Below are 15,519 nucleotides of genomic sequence, written 5' to 3'. Positions count from 1 at the left end.
CAGGTGGCACTAGTGGTAAAGAACCCGCCTGCCAATGCAGGAGACATAAGACACTTAGGTTCAATCCCTGCATCATGAAGATCCCTTGGAGGAGGGCATGGCAACCCACTCCAGTATTCTTGCCTGGAGAATCCCATGGACAGAGGAGCCTGGCTGATAACAGTCCATGGAGTAGCAAAGAACTGGACATGACTGAAGTGACTTAGCACACACACATGGAAAGAAAAACATGATGACCACTGAGCCACCTAACATCTCATCCTTCTGTAGCTATGTTCCACCAGAATAACCAAGTCCCTCCATACCTATAGATGTTCCAAATTGTGACTAAGACAAAAGGCCTATCTCTGGAACATTGTGTCTAATTCACCTAGATGGACTTCTGTAGCCCACTACCTCTTCCTCCATTTCCTGCCCTTGGATGCCAGAAACAAATAAGGTGCTAAGTGTGAGGATACAAAACAGTGTCTACATTAAAGAACCCGTCATTACTATGGTACCATTTCTTTAAAAAAAAATGGCAAAAATCTGTTTCCCAAATGGGTAACCTTGTCTTATTTGACTAGTGCTCCTGGATGACTGAACAACACCAAAATGCAAACTGTGATTTTATTCCAGACAGACTACAAAAGCAGAAAGAACTACTCAAGGACTTGAAAAGATATTGCAAATATGAAAAATGAATAAAATATTCTTATTTGATGAAGATAAAATAAGACTAGGAAACAAGGGACTTTCACTGCTGAGTCTTCAGTCTGAATAAATCTTTTGCAATAAATTTAAATGTCTTATATAAATTGTGAATTTTATTTGTAGAGCCTTTTTCTTTCCCAGGATCTCAAAGCACTTTGCAAACATTAATTAGTCAAGAGTATCTAATTGTGGTATGACTATTATCATTGCCTCCTAGATGATGGAATAAGAACAGGTTAAGAAACTTGCCCAAAGCCACATGGGGCAAACTCCGAACAAAAACCGTTTGTTGTTTCTGTGTTTGTAATAATGAGCAAATTAAAAGTGCAATAATTTTCTTTGTAATTCAGAAAAAAGTTGCTCTGTTAACAGTCATCCCTGGCCATAAGAAAGAAGTCTGTTTAACTTCCCTTAATGTGTATACTTTTTTTCAGATAGTATCTAATTATGGTAAATTGCTTCATCCCCTGATTGTTACTGCAAGGCAACTAAACATTGCTATGTTGACTATTCAAGAAGGGATTGCTAATGGCCTTAGTCATCAGATAATCTGGTAATATAATCAATATAACTGAGAGATACCTCCTGGGTAAAAAAAGACAAATCAAGTATGAAACATAGATTTACAAAGGAGTACTCAATGCTATTATTTTATGTTTAGTATAAGAAGTAAAAATTCTCATTTCATGAAGAAGCAGAAGGAGATGTTAATGCTGTTTTGCATGCCTAATCACGAGAACCCCACATGCTTTGCTGTACAATGTTAGACTTTCAGCACACCATCCTTGAATATCCTCTCCACAGGATATGAAATGCCAACATATTCCCAGCAGATATTTCACCAGAGGAGATCATTTTGTCTGCAATTGCTTCCAACCTGAAAACATTAAAAGTGGGGCATTTAAACGTTAAACATTAAAGTCCATGGAATTCTCCAGGCCAGAATACTGGAGTGGTTAGACTTTCTCTTCTCCAGGGGATCTTCCCAATCCAGGGGTTGAACCCAGGTCTCCTGCTGCAATGCAGATTCTTTACCAGCTGAGCCAGAAGGGAATCCCAAGGATACTGGAGAGGGTAACCTATCCCTTCTCCAGTGGATCTTCCTGACCCAGGAATTGAACTGGATTCCTGCATTGCAGGCTGATTCTTTACCAACTGAGCCATCAAGGAAGCCCCAAAGGTGGGTCAGGGGGATAGTTTTTCTAAACCTAACCAAATCATGAGCTAAAAGGATGAGAAAAGAAGTGAGTTTTAGTTATTCTTGTCATTTCTGGTGATTCTGTGGAGAATAGAAGAATTAATCCACATTAATAGAGCTAAGAATGTGGGAGATGTTGGACTCTGGGAAAATAATAACTGGAAGACCATCAAGCTTTTCTTAAAAATAAATAGAATACAAATACAAGACTCTAAATAGTTCATGCTGAGAATTAATTCTACTGTAATTAACTGAAGACAAATATCTACTTGATGTATTAAAAATGAAACAAGAGCCCACATGTGCACTTGGACAGACACACACATACTCCAACACACACACACACACACACACAAATATGTACCTTATCAAATAAATTAGATTGCTTCTTGTGTTACCTCTAGTATCTGCCAATCAAGTAAGAACTAGGCAAATCTTTTGCAATTTTTTGTAAAAGAGCAAATTTGATTTCTGCTCGAATTTGAGCTCATGTTAGGTAAATCATATTACATTTAGGTTCTGTTTAATGTTTTAGATTCTTTTTCTTCTTTCAGCTTAGAAAAACATAAAATATAACTGGAAAAATCCTTCTCTATGATCTGTATTTAAAATAACATTAACATTTAATTTGTACATTCTGTATTATAATATGAAAATACATGCTGATTTTTAAATAATCCATAGCTCTTAATTAATCCTTTCCAAATACTCTGAATCTATTAGAGTGGTTGTCAAGCTTTTCTCTACTTTGTTGCCAAAAAACTAAATCTCACAAAACTTGACTCACTTAGTAATTAACAGTGTTGGAAGCCAACATGTTTCTAATCTATGGTAAATCATTCAAACTATAAGTATATACTTTATTCTTAAATCATAACATGTTTAATCATTTATTTATTTCTGTATCAGCAAGGTATTTTAAAGTATTTATTTATAAGTGATATGATTGTAACATTATTCAATTGATTAAATAGTTTGGTATTAGACACACATTGTTCAAACAACAAAAAGTAAAAATGGCTTCCTTCTGATTCTGTTTCCTATCTCCAGTTCACATGCCTCTCAAATTGAATTACTATTATCACTTTTGTTTCAAGTGTTTATTATACATTCACTAACCAGTAGAAATCCATATAATTTTTCTCTCTAACTTTTCTACACTATGCTAGATTATCATTCTGTATCTTTTCTTTTTACTTTGTAATATATCTTGGAAAAGTTTGCATATCAGTACCTCAAAAGCTTCTTAATCTTTTAGAAAAAGTTACAGGAGAATATCAGCAAGATGGAAGAATAAGCATTCCAGCACTTGTCTTTTCACAGATGGGGAAAAAAAAAAACAATTTAAAAAATTCTATGGATGAAAATGACTTCATGAGGGCTCTGGAATCCATCTGAAAGGTTATAGCACCAAGGTGGAGCACTGAAATTAGAAAAAAACATATTGAAAAGAATAAGAAGAATAGTTTCATTGACCCAAGGCACCCCTCATTTCAAACTGATACAGAATAGCATAATGACAGATTTCCTCAACCCACAAACAATCCCATTGGTGGAGAGAGAGAGCTTTTGTGTAAAGTCTGAAAGAGGTGAATTTTTCTTCAAATCCACAGACATCAATGCCAGACAACAAGGATCATGAAGAATCAGGAAAACATACCAGTAAAGGAAGAACAACCCAAAAAAGCCCCAGTGAGAACTTTAAAGGAATGGTGGTCTCTAAACTGCTTAACAAAAATTCAAAACAATCATCTTAAAGAGTCTCAGTGGGCTACAAGAGAACACAGACAACTAAATGAAATCAAAGAAAGAATGCATGAACAAAACAAGAAGTTTAACAACAGAGAAACCATATAAAAGAACCAAACTCTGAAGCTAAATAATACAATGACTTAACTGAAAATTCATGAATTAGCAGACTCAAAGGCATGTCATTTGAAACTATCTAGTCAGAGGAACAAAAGGAAAAGAATGATGAGAGAAATAAGAAAGTCAATGAAACTTATGGGACTCCATCAAGAAAACTGAATTCTACTCAATGCTATGTAATGGCCTATATGGGAAAAGAATCTAAAAAGGAGTAGGCAGTAAAATAGATTAACTTTGTTATACATCTGACATTAACACAAAGTTATAAATCAACTATAATCCAATAAAATTTAAAAACGCATAATGATAATAACAAAATTAAAAAGAAAATTAAATTACACATGATAGGAACCCCAGAAAGGAAGGGAAAGAGAAAGGGGTAGTATGTTTATTCAAAGAAATAATGGCTGGTGAGTATCCAGGTATTCAGACTATTATACTTTTTAAGTACATTACCTATATCCAGTCACACCTTACTGCTCTGCAACCACACATGGAAAAACAAAGACAGCAAGAGAGAGAAAGAATGGCTGAAAAGTTTTCAATACTAGTTTGGAGATGAATATCCAGATTCAAGAAGCCAAAAGACACCAAACTGGTTGATGAAAAAGGGTCTACACTAAGACATATTTCAATTCAACTGGTACAACTCAAAGATAAAAAGACACTTTTTAAAGCAGCAGGAGAAAGGTGACATTATATACAAGGAAGTAACCATATTCATGTCCATAGTCAATGGATTTTTCAGCAGAAATCTTGCAAGACAGAAAGGAGTGATATGGCATATTTAAAATATTTTAAAGAATCCTGCAAACCAAGAATTCTATACCAGGATAAAAACTGCTTTTTAAAAGGAAGGAGAGATGAAAACTTTCCCAGACAAACAAAAATTGAAGGAGTTCACCACCACTAGATTTGCCTTACAAGAAGTCCTGAAAGAAGGTCTTAAAATAAAAATGAAAAGATGCTAAACAACACAAAAGCATAGAAAAGTATAAATCATTATTAAAGGTAAATATATAGAAAAATGCCTGCCAATTTATTATGTAATATGATTACAGAAAGCACTTTTAATCTTAGTATAAAAGTTAAAAAACAAAAGTATTAAGAATAACTATAACAACAAAATGTGTTAATAGATACACATAGGAAAAAGTAAGTCCTGGCATCAATAAGTTAAAGTGGAAGGAAACAAAAATAATTTTGTATAAGATTGAAATTGTTATCAGCTTAAAATAGGCTATTATAAAAAGCAGCATGCAAACACCACGGTAACCTCAAAGAACAACTACAGTAAATACAAAAATGTAAAGAAAAAAGAATTCAAGTATATCACTAAAAAATGTCATCAATTAGCAAAGTAAGATAGCAAGAGAGGAGCAAAAGGACTACAAAATGGAGAAAATAACACAATTTCAATAGTAAACTCTTATCATATGTACTTTGAATGAAAATAGATTAAATTTGTCAGTCAAAAGAGTGACTAAATGGATAAAAGATCTAACTATAAGCTACCAACAAGAGATTTACATTTCTGGAAAGAGATTTATTTGAGATTTAAGGACACACACAGGCTGAAAGTGAAGGGATGGAAAAATATACATCATGTAAATGGTGACCAAAAGAGAGCAAGAGTAGCTATATGTATATCAGACAAATAGACTTTAAGTCAAAAACTGTCATAAGAGACATAGTATGACATTACATAATAATAAAAGTTTCATTTCAACACTAAGATATAATCATTGTAAATGTATATGCACCTAAGATCAGAGCACCTAAAAATATAAAGAAAGCATCAAAAGTACTAAAGGGAAAAACAGACAGTAGTAAAATAATTGTAGGAGGCTTCAATACCGATTTTCAATATTGAATAGATTATATAAACAAAATCATAAGGAAACAGCAGACTTCAAAAATTTTGTAGACATAATAGGTTTGAGAGATATGTATGAAATATTTCACCCAAAGCAGCAGAATGCACATTGTTTTCAATGCACACAAAATATTTTACAGGAGAGACAACGTACTTGCCATAAAACAAGTCTTAACAAATTTTAAATTAGTGAAATTATTCCAAGTATCTTTTCCAACCACAATGGAATGAAAGTAGACATCAATAAATAAAGGAAAACAGAAAATAAGTCAATCAGTTCAGTCGCTCAGTCGTGTCTGACTCTTTGTGACCCCATGAACCGCAGCATGCCAGGCCTTCCTGTTTATCACCAACTCCTGGAGTTCACCCAAACCCATGTTCATTGAGTCGGTGATGCCATCCAGCATCAATACATGTAACTAAACAGCAAACTCTTGTAAAAACAATGCAAAAAATATCCAAAGGGAAATCAGAAAATACCTTGCAATACACAAAAATAAAATTAAAACATAATAAAAGCTACAGAATGCAACAAAAGCAGTTCTAAGAGGGAAGATTATAGTAATAAACACTTGAAAAGAAGACTGGTAAAAGGCTGAACATTTTTCCTTTAGGAATGATACACGGATGCCCATTCTCCCCACTTTATTCAACATGGTCTTGGAAGTCTTATCCAGAATATTAGAAAAGAAAAAGAAATAAAATCATCCATATTGAAAAAAAGAAGTAAAACTGTCACCATTTGCAAATGGCATGGTATTATATATTGAAAACCCTAAAGATAACAAGAAAAAATCTCTTAGAACTATTAAACAAATTCAGTAAAGTTATAATACATAATATCAATATTTCAAAATATGTTGCATTTTTATACAGTAATAAACTATCAGAAAGAATTTAAGAAAACAACTGATGAGAAAGAACTATACACTGAAAACTATATGACAATGATTAAAGAAATTTAAAAATATAAAAATATATAGAAAGATACTCCATACTCGTGGTTTGGAAAAGTTAAATAATGTTTAAATGTCTATACTACTCAAGGCAATCTACAGGTCCAATGCAATTCCTACCAAAATTCGAATGGCATTTTTCACAGAAATAGAACAGTTCTAAAACGTATACAGGGTCACAAAAGACCCTGAATAGCTAAAGTAATCTTGAGAAAGAAAAAACCTGGAAGCATTGCACACACTGACTTCAAACTATATTACAAACTTATAGTAATCAAAGCAATATTGTGCTTGTTAAAAACAAACACATAGGTCAATGGAACAGAATGGAGAGCCCAGAAATAAACTCACATATATACAGTCAATTAATTTATGGCAAAAGAGTCAAGAATATACAATGGAGAAAAGACAGGATCTTCAATAAATGGTATTAGGTAAATTGGACAGTCACATATAAAAAATGAAACTGTTTGTATTATGTCACACAAAAAAAATTAGCTCAAATGGTTTGAAAACTTGAATCTAGTCAGAATGGCTGCTATCAAACAGTCTACAAGCAATAAATGCTGGAGAGGGTGTGGAGAAAAGGGAACCCTCTTACACTGTTGGTGGGAATGCAAACTAGTACAGCCACTATGGAGAACAGTGTGGAGAGTCCTTAAAAAACTGGAAATAGAACTGCCTTATGACACAGGAATCCCACTGCTGGGCATACACACCCAGGAAACCAGAATAGAAAGAGACACGTGTACCCCAATGTTCATTGCAGCACTCTTTATAATAGCCAGGACATGGAAGCAACCTAGATGTCCATCAGCAGATGAATGGATAAGAAAGCTGTGGTACATATACACAATGGAGTATTACTCAGCCATTAAAAAGAGTACATTTGAATCAGTTCTAATGAAGTGGATAAAACTGGAGCCTATTATACAGAGTAAAGTAAGCCAGAATGAAAAACACCAATACAGTATACTAACACATACATATGGAATTTAGAAAGATGGTAACGATAACCCTGTATGCGAGACAGCAAAAGAGACACAGATGTATAGAACAGTTTTTTGGACTCCGTGGGAGAGGGAGAGGGTGGGATGATTTGGGGGAATGTCATGGAAACATGCATAATATCATACAAGAAACAAATCGCCAGTCCAGGTTCGATACAGGATCCTTGGGGCTGGTGCACTGGGATGACCCAGAGAGATGAGGGAGAGAGGTGGGAGGGGGGTTCAGGATGGGGAACATGTGTACGCCCGTGGCAGATTCATGTTGATGTGTGGCAGAACCAATACAATATTGTAAAGTAATTAGCCTTCAATTAAAAAAATAAATATAAATTTTAAAAAATAATAAAAACTTGAATGTAAAACTTGAAACCACAAAACTGCTGGCAGTAAATCCCTCAATACTAGTCTTGACAATTTTATTTTTGATCTGACTACAAAAGCAGCCACAAAAAAAGCCAAAATAAACAAATGGGACTATATCACACCAAAAAGCTTCTCCACAGCAAAGGAAACCGTCAACAAAATGAAAAAAAAAAAAAAAAGAGAGAGAGAGAGAAAGCATGAATAGACATTTCTCAATAGGAATTTGCTGTATGGCTCAGGAAACTCAAACAGGGGCTCTGTGTCAACCTAGAGGGGTAGGATGGGGAGGGAGATGGGAGGGAGTTTCGAGAGGGAGGAAATATATGCGTACTTGTGGCTGATTCATGCTGAGGTTTGACAGAAAACAACAAAATTCTGTAAAGAATTATCTTTCAATAAAAAATAAATTCATACTGTTCATGGGGTTCTCAAAGCAAGAATACTGAACTGGCTTGCCATTCCCTTCTCCAGTGGACCACATTTTGTCAGAACTCTCCACCATGACCCATCGTCTTGGGTGGCCCTACAAGGCATGGCTCATAGTTTCATTGAGTTAGACAAGGCAGTGGTCCATGTGATCAGATTGGTTAGTTTCCTGTGATTGTGGTTTTCAGCCTGTCTGCCCTATGGTGGAGAAGGGTATGAGGCTTATGGAAGCTTCCTGATGGGAGAGACTGGCTGAAGGGGAAATTGGGTCTTGTTCTAATGGGCGGGGCCATGTTTAGTAAATCTTTAATCCAATTTTGTGTTGATGAGTGTGGCTGTGTTCCCTCCTTGTTATTTACCCAGGGCCAAACTATGGTCATCTGAGTTAAATTCACTCATTCCAGTCCATTTTAGTTTGCTGATTCCTAGAATGTTGATGTTCACTCTTGCCAGGTCCTGTTTGACCACTTCCAATTTGCCCTGATTCATGGACCTGACATTCCAGGTTACTATGCAATATTGCTCTTTACAGCATCAGACCTTGCTTGTATCACCAGTCACATCCACAACTGGGTATTGTTTTTGCTTTGGCTCCATCCCTTCATTCTTTCTGGAGTTATTTCTCCACTGATCTCCAGTAGCATATTGGGCACCTAATGACCATGGGAGTTCCTCTTTTGGTATCCTATCATTTTGCTTTTTTATACTGTTCATGGGGTTCTCAAGGCAAGAAAATCACTGCACATGGTGACTGCAGCCATGAAATTTAAAGACACTTGTTCCTTGGAAGAAAAGTTATGACCAACCTAGACAGCATATTAAAAAGCAGAGACATTACTCTGCCATCAAAGGTTCACCTAGTCCAAGCTATATTTTTTCCAGTAGTCACATATGGATGTGAGAGTTGGACTGTGAAGAAATCTGAGTGCCAAAGAATTGATGCTTTTGAACTGTGATGTTGGAGAAGATTCTTGAGAGTCCCTTGGACTGCAATGAGATCCAACAAGTCCATCTTAAAGGGAATTAGCCCTGAATATTCATTGGAAGGACTGATGCTGAAGCTGAAACTCCAGTACTTTGACCACCTGATGCAAAGAACTGACTCATTTGAAAAAACCCTGATGCTGGAAAGATTGAAGGCAGGAGGAGAAGGGGACAACAGAGTATGAGATGGCTGGATGGCATCACTGACATGATGTACATGAGTTTGAGTAAACACTGGGAGTTGGTGATGGACAGGAAGGCCTGGGATGCTGCAGTTCATGGGGTCACAAAGAGCGAATGAACTGAACTGTCTGCAAAAATAAATTAATTTTTTAAAAATATATATACAAATGGAAAGCCTGCATAGGAAAAAGTGTTTAACATAACTAATAACCAGGGAAATCAAAATCAAAATCACAATGAGATATCCCCTCACACTTGTTAGAGTGGCTATTATTATCAAAACAAACCAAAAATGAAAACAAAAGATAGCAAGCACTGACCATGTTGTAGAGAAAAAAAGAGTCCTGTCTATATTGTTAGTGAGAATATAAATTGGTGCAGACACTATGGAAAATAATAAAGTAGTTCCTCACAAATTAAAATCCATATTTCTACAAAATCCAGTAATGCTACTTCTGTACATACACTCCAAAGGAATTAAAATCAGGATCTCAAAGACTTATTTATACTCCCCTGTCCATTACAGCATTATTCACAGTAGCTGGGGGGGGGGGGTGGAAACAGTCTACATATACATAGACATATGAATAGATAAGGAAAATGTTGTATATATTTACAATGAACTATTATTCAGCCTTTAAAAAAGAAGTAAATATTGATATTTGCAACAAGATGGATGAACTTGGAGGACATTGTGCTAAGTGAACTAAGCCAGACCCAGAAGAACAAATACTACATTGTAACATGTATATGAGAAATCTTAGATATTCAAACTCAGAAACAAAGTAGAATGGTGGTTGAAATGGTTGGGCAAGAGGAAAATGAGAGGTATTAGTCAAAGAGTATAAATGTTTAATTATATACAGTAAATAAGTCCTGCTGCTGCTGCTGCTAAGTCGCTTCTGTCGTGTCCGACTCTGTGCGACCCCATAGATGGCAACCCACTAGGACCCTCTGTCCCTGAGATTCTCCAGGCAAGAATACTGGAGTGGGTTGCCATTTCCTTCTCCAATGCATGAAAGTGAAAAATGAAAGTGAAGTTGCTCAATCGTGCCCAATTCTTACCGACCCCATGGACTGCAGCCTACCAGGATCCTCCATCCGTGGGATTTTCCAGGCAAGAATACTGGAGTGGGTTGCCACTGCCTTCTCCAAAATAAGTCCTAGATATCTATTATTCATTATAGATCCAATATTTGCCAATATTATATTATATACTTAAAATTTTCCAATGAGGGTAAAACTTACAATTTTTTTTAACCTACACACAAATATTAAAAGTGAAAGAAAAACTGCTTTGTGAAAGAAAATGTCAAGGGAATGAGAAGACAAGCCACAGACTTGGAGAAACTATTTGCATAAGATATATCTGTTTACAATTATCCAAAACAAAGAATCCTTAAAATTCAACAATAAGAAAACAAACAGCATTTGAAAATGAGCTAAAGGCCTTAACAGAAACCTCATCAAGCAAGATATTTAGATGGCAAAAAAGCATATGAAAAGATGTTTCACAGCATATATCATTAAGAAAATTCAAGTGTGAACAATGATACACCCCTACAAACTTACTAGAATTGTCAAAATCCAAAACATTCACAATACTAAACACTGGTGCGGTTGTGGAGCAAAAGGAACTCTCATTCATTGCTTGTGGGAGTTCAAAATGGTACAACTACCTTGGAAGATAATTTGATTTTTTCTTTCAAAACCAAACATACTATTGCCATATAACCCCAAAATCATGCTTTTTAGTGTTCACTCAATAGAACTGAAATCTTATGTTTAAAAAATCTGTACACAAATTTTTATAGCAGATTTATTCATAATTGCCAAAACTTGGAGCAACTAAGATGTCCTTCAGCAGGAAAATAGATAAAAAGCCATGGTACATCCAGACAAGAGTGTGTTATTCAGTACTCAAAAGAAACGAGCTATCAAGACATTAAAAGATATGGAGGGCCCTCAAATGCATATTACTGAATGAAAGAAGGCAATCTAAAAAGGCTACATGCTGTATAATTCCAACCATGTGATATTTTGGAAAAGGCAAAACTATGAAGACAGTAAAAAGATCTGTGGTTTTCAGAAACTATGGGGTTAGAGGAGGATAAGAAGAGCACAGAAGATTTCTAAGGAAATGAAAATGCTCTGCACGATACTATAATGGTGGATGCATAATATTAATACATTTGTTCAAACTCATAGAATGTAAAACATCACAAGTTAACTCGAATGTAAACTGTGAACTTTGGATGATTATGATGTGCTGATGTAGGTTCAATTGTAGCAAATGTACCACTTTGGTGAGGGATGTTGATAGTAGGGGAAGGGAAAGAGGAGAGTGAAAAAGTTGGCTTAAAGCTCAACATTCAGAAAACGAAGATCATGGCATCTGGTCCCATCACTTCATGGGAAATAGATGGGGAAATGGTGGAAACAGTGTCAGACTTTATTTTTCTGGGCTCCAAACTCACTGCAGATGGTGATCGTGACCATGAAATTAAAAGAGGCTTACTCCTTGGAAGGAAGGTTATGACCAACCTAGATAGCATATTAAAAAGCAGAGACATTACTTTGCCAACAAAGGTCCGTCTAGTCAAGGCTATGGTTTTTCCAGTGGTCCTCTGGATGTGAGAGTTGGACTGTGAAGCAAGCTGAACGCCAAAGAATTGATGCTTTTGAACTGTGGTGTTGGAGAAAACTCTTGAGAGTCCCTTGGACTGCAAGGAGATCCAACCAGTCCATCTTAAAGACCAATCCTGGGTGTTCATTGGAAGAACTGATGCTGAGGCTGAAACTCCAATACTTTGGCCACCTCATGTGAAGAGTTGATTCATTGGAAAAGACCCTGATGCTGGGAGGGATTGAGGGCAGGAGGAGAAGGGGACGACAGAGGATGAGATGGCTGGATGGCTTCACCAACTCGATGGACATGAGTTTGGGTGAACTCCGGGAGCTGATGATAGACAGGGAGTCCTGGCGTGCTGTAATTCATGGGGTCACAAAAAGTCGGACACGACTGAGCGACTTAACTGAACTGATGCACGTGTAGGGGCAGGTGGTATATGGGAAATTTTTGTACCTTCCCATCAATTTTGTTGTGAACTTAAAATTGCTCTAAAATTTTTATCTAAATAAATAAATATAGGGGCTTAAAGAAAATTTTTGTAGGTTATAAATATATTTATAACATAGATTATGGTGATGGGTTCATGGGTGCATGCTTATCTCCAAACTTATCAAGTTGTATATATTAAATATATATATACCTTTTAATGTTAATCATACCTTAATAAAGTACTTTAAATAAAATTATAGTTTCATGGTATTTCATTGTTACAATATGTCACATTTTATTTAACTAGTCCCCTACCAATGAAAGTTTAAGTTTTGTCCAATCATTTCCTATTACAAATGTGGCAACATTGAGCAATAAGGCGTATGTGTCATTTTGCACATGAAAATATATTTGTAAAATAAGTTTATAGAAGAGATATTACTAGGCTAAAGACAAAACATATTGTAATTTTGATAATTTTTCATAAGTGTCAAAAAAATTATGTTCTGCCAATAATAAGGAAGATTGTCTATTTCTCCACACCCATACCAATGGAATGGTATCAATTTTTTAAAATATTTGCCAATCAAAAAGATGAAAATGGTATCTCATAATTCTCTAATTATAAATAAGATTGAGAGGCTTTTTTAATGACATGTCTATCTGTATCCTTTTTACATTTCTAAATGGATTTTGGGGGGCATTTTCTTATGATTGATAGAAACTCTTTGCACACTAGGAAGAGTCACTCATCATGGATATATAATAAAAACAGATTTTCAGAATTTTTTCACTAATCTTTAAGTTTTTGTTTTGGTGATTTTGCCATGGGCTTTTGTTTTGTTTTAAGAAATCAATGTCATCAATATTTTCTTCTTTGGTTTCTGCATTGTGCATCTCAGAAAAGCCTTTATTATACCCAGGTTAAAAAGGAATCTTCCTTTATGTTATAAATAACTTAGGGAGTTTATTTTGATACACAAGTGCTGGCTTGCTGCTGAGGCACCACAGAGAGAGGTCTGCACTAGTGGATCCTGGGTTTCCTGTGACTGCCTCAGCACACATCCCAGCAAAAGCCCAGCAAACACCTTGGCCATGTTCACCCCATGCCATAGCACAGCACTGGATCTGCTTTATTGACTATGCCAAAGCCTTTTTGACTGTGTGGATCACTATAAACTGTGGAAAATTCTGAAAGAGATGGGAATACCAGACCACCTGACCTGCCTCTTGGGAAACCTATATGCAGGTCAGGAAGCAACAGTCAGAACTGGACATGGAACAACAGACTGGTTCTAAATAGGAAAAGGAGTACGTCAAGGCTGTATATTGTCACCCTGCTTATTTAACTTATATGCAGAGTACATCATGAGAAACACTGGGCTGGAAGAAACACAAGCTGGAATCAAGATTGCCAGGAGAAATATCAATAACCTCAGATATGCAGATGACACCACCCTTATGGCAGAAAGTGAAGAGGAACTAAAAAACCTCTTGATGAAAGTGAGAGCGGAGAGCGAAAAAGTTGGCTTAAAGTTCAAAATTCAGAAAATGAAGATCATGGCATCTGGTCCCATCACTTCATGGGAAATAGATGGGGAAACAGTAGAAACAGTGTCAGACTTTATTTTTCTGGGCTCCAAAATCACTGCAGATGGTGACTGCAGCCATGAAATTAAAAGACACTTACTCCTTGGAAGAAAAGTTATGACCAACCTAGACAGCATATTGAAAAGCAGAGACATTACTTTGCCAACAAAGGTCCGTCTAGTCGAAGCTATGGTTTTTCCAGTGGTCATGTATGGATATGAGAGTTGGACTCTGAAGAAAGGTGAACACCGAAGAATTGATGCTTTTGAACTGTGGTGTTGGAGAAAACTCTTGAGAGTCCCTTGGACTGCAAGGAAATCCAACCAGTCCATTCTGAAGGAGATCAGCCCTGGGATTTCTTTGAAGGGAATGATGCTGAAGCTGAAACTCCAGTACTTTGGACATCTCATGCGAAGAGTTGACTCATTGGAAAAGACTCTGATGCTGGGAGGGATTGGGAGCAGGAGGAGAAGGGGACGACAGAGGATGAGATGGCTGGATGGCATCACTGACTCAATGGATGTGAGTCTGAGTGAACTCTGGGATTTGGTGATGGACAGGGAGACCTGGAGTGCTGCGATTCATGGGGTCACAAAGAGTCAGACACGACTGAGCGACTGAACTGAACTGAACATTAAGTATACCAATACTCACATTATACAAGTCCCAGAAGGAGAAATGGAAGAGAAGGAGATTGAAAATATATTTGAAGACATTATAGCTGAAAACTTGCCAAACCTGAAAAATGAAATAGATATCTAGATACGAGAAGCATAGAGTTATCTGAAATAACATGAACTTAAAGAGACACATGGCAAGACATACCATAATTAAAATGGAAAAAGTTAAAGAGAGAATTCTAAAGGCAGTAAGAGAAAAACAAAGTTATATACAAGGGAATCCTCATTGGTTATCAGTTAACTTCTCTACAACAATTTTGCAGAGAAGGAGAAAAGGGAGTTCCATGACATTCAAAGTACTAAAAGGGAAAGACCTGCAACCTAGGATATTCTACCCAGCAAGATTATCATTTAGAAGATAAGGAGAGATAAAGAAATTTACAGACAAGCAAAAACTAACAGAATTCATCAATACTAAACCTACAGTAAACAATTATTAAAGGGTCTTCTCTAAGTGGAAAAAGAGAATGTATAGGAAAGGAAAAGATATAGTAAAGATTGAGGATCAACCACTTAAACAAGCCAATACAAAGGTTAAAAATCAAAAACCTATAACTATAACAGTTAAAGGATAAACATGAAGATGTAAAATATGACATCAAAAACACAATATGTAAAGGAGGGAAGTAA

The sequence above is a fragment of the Capra hircus genome, assembly GCF_001704415.2.
Source record: "Capra hircus breed San Clemente chromosome X unlocalized genomic scaffold, ASM170441v1, whole genome shotgun sequence".
Taxonomy (NCBI): domain Eukaryota; kingdom Metazoa; phylum Chordata; class Mammalia; order Artiodactyla; family Bovidae; genus Capra; species Capra hircus.
This window is presented reverse-complemented; position numbering follows the sequence as displayed.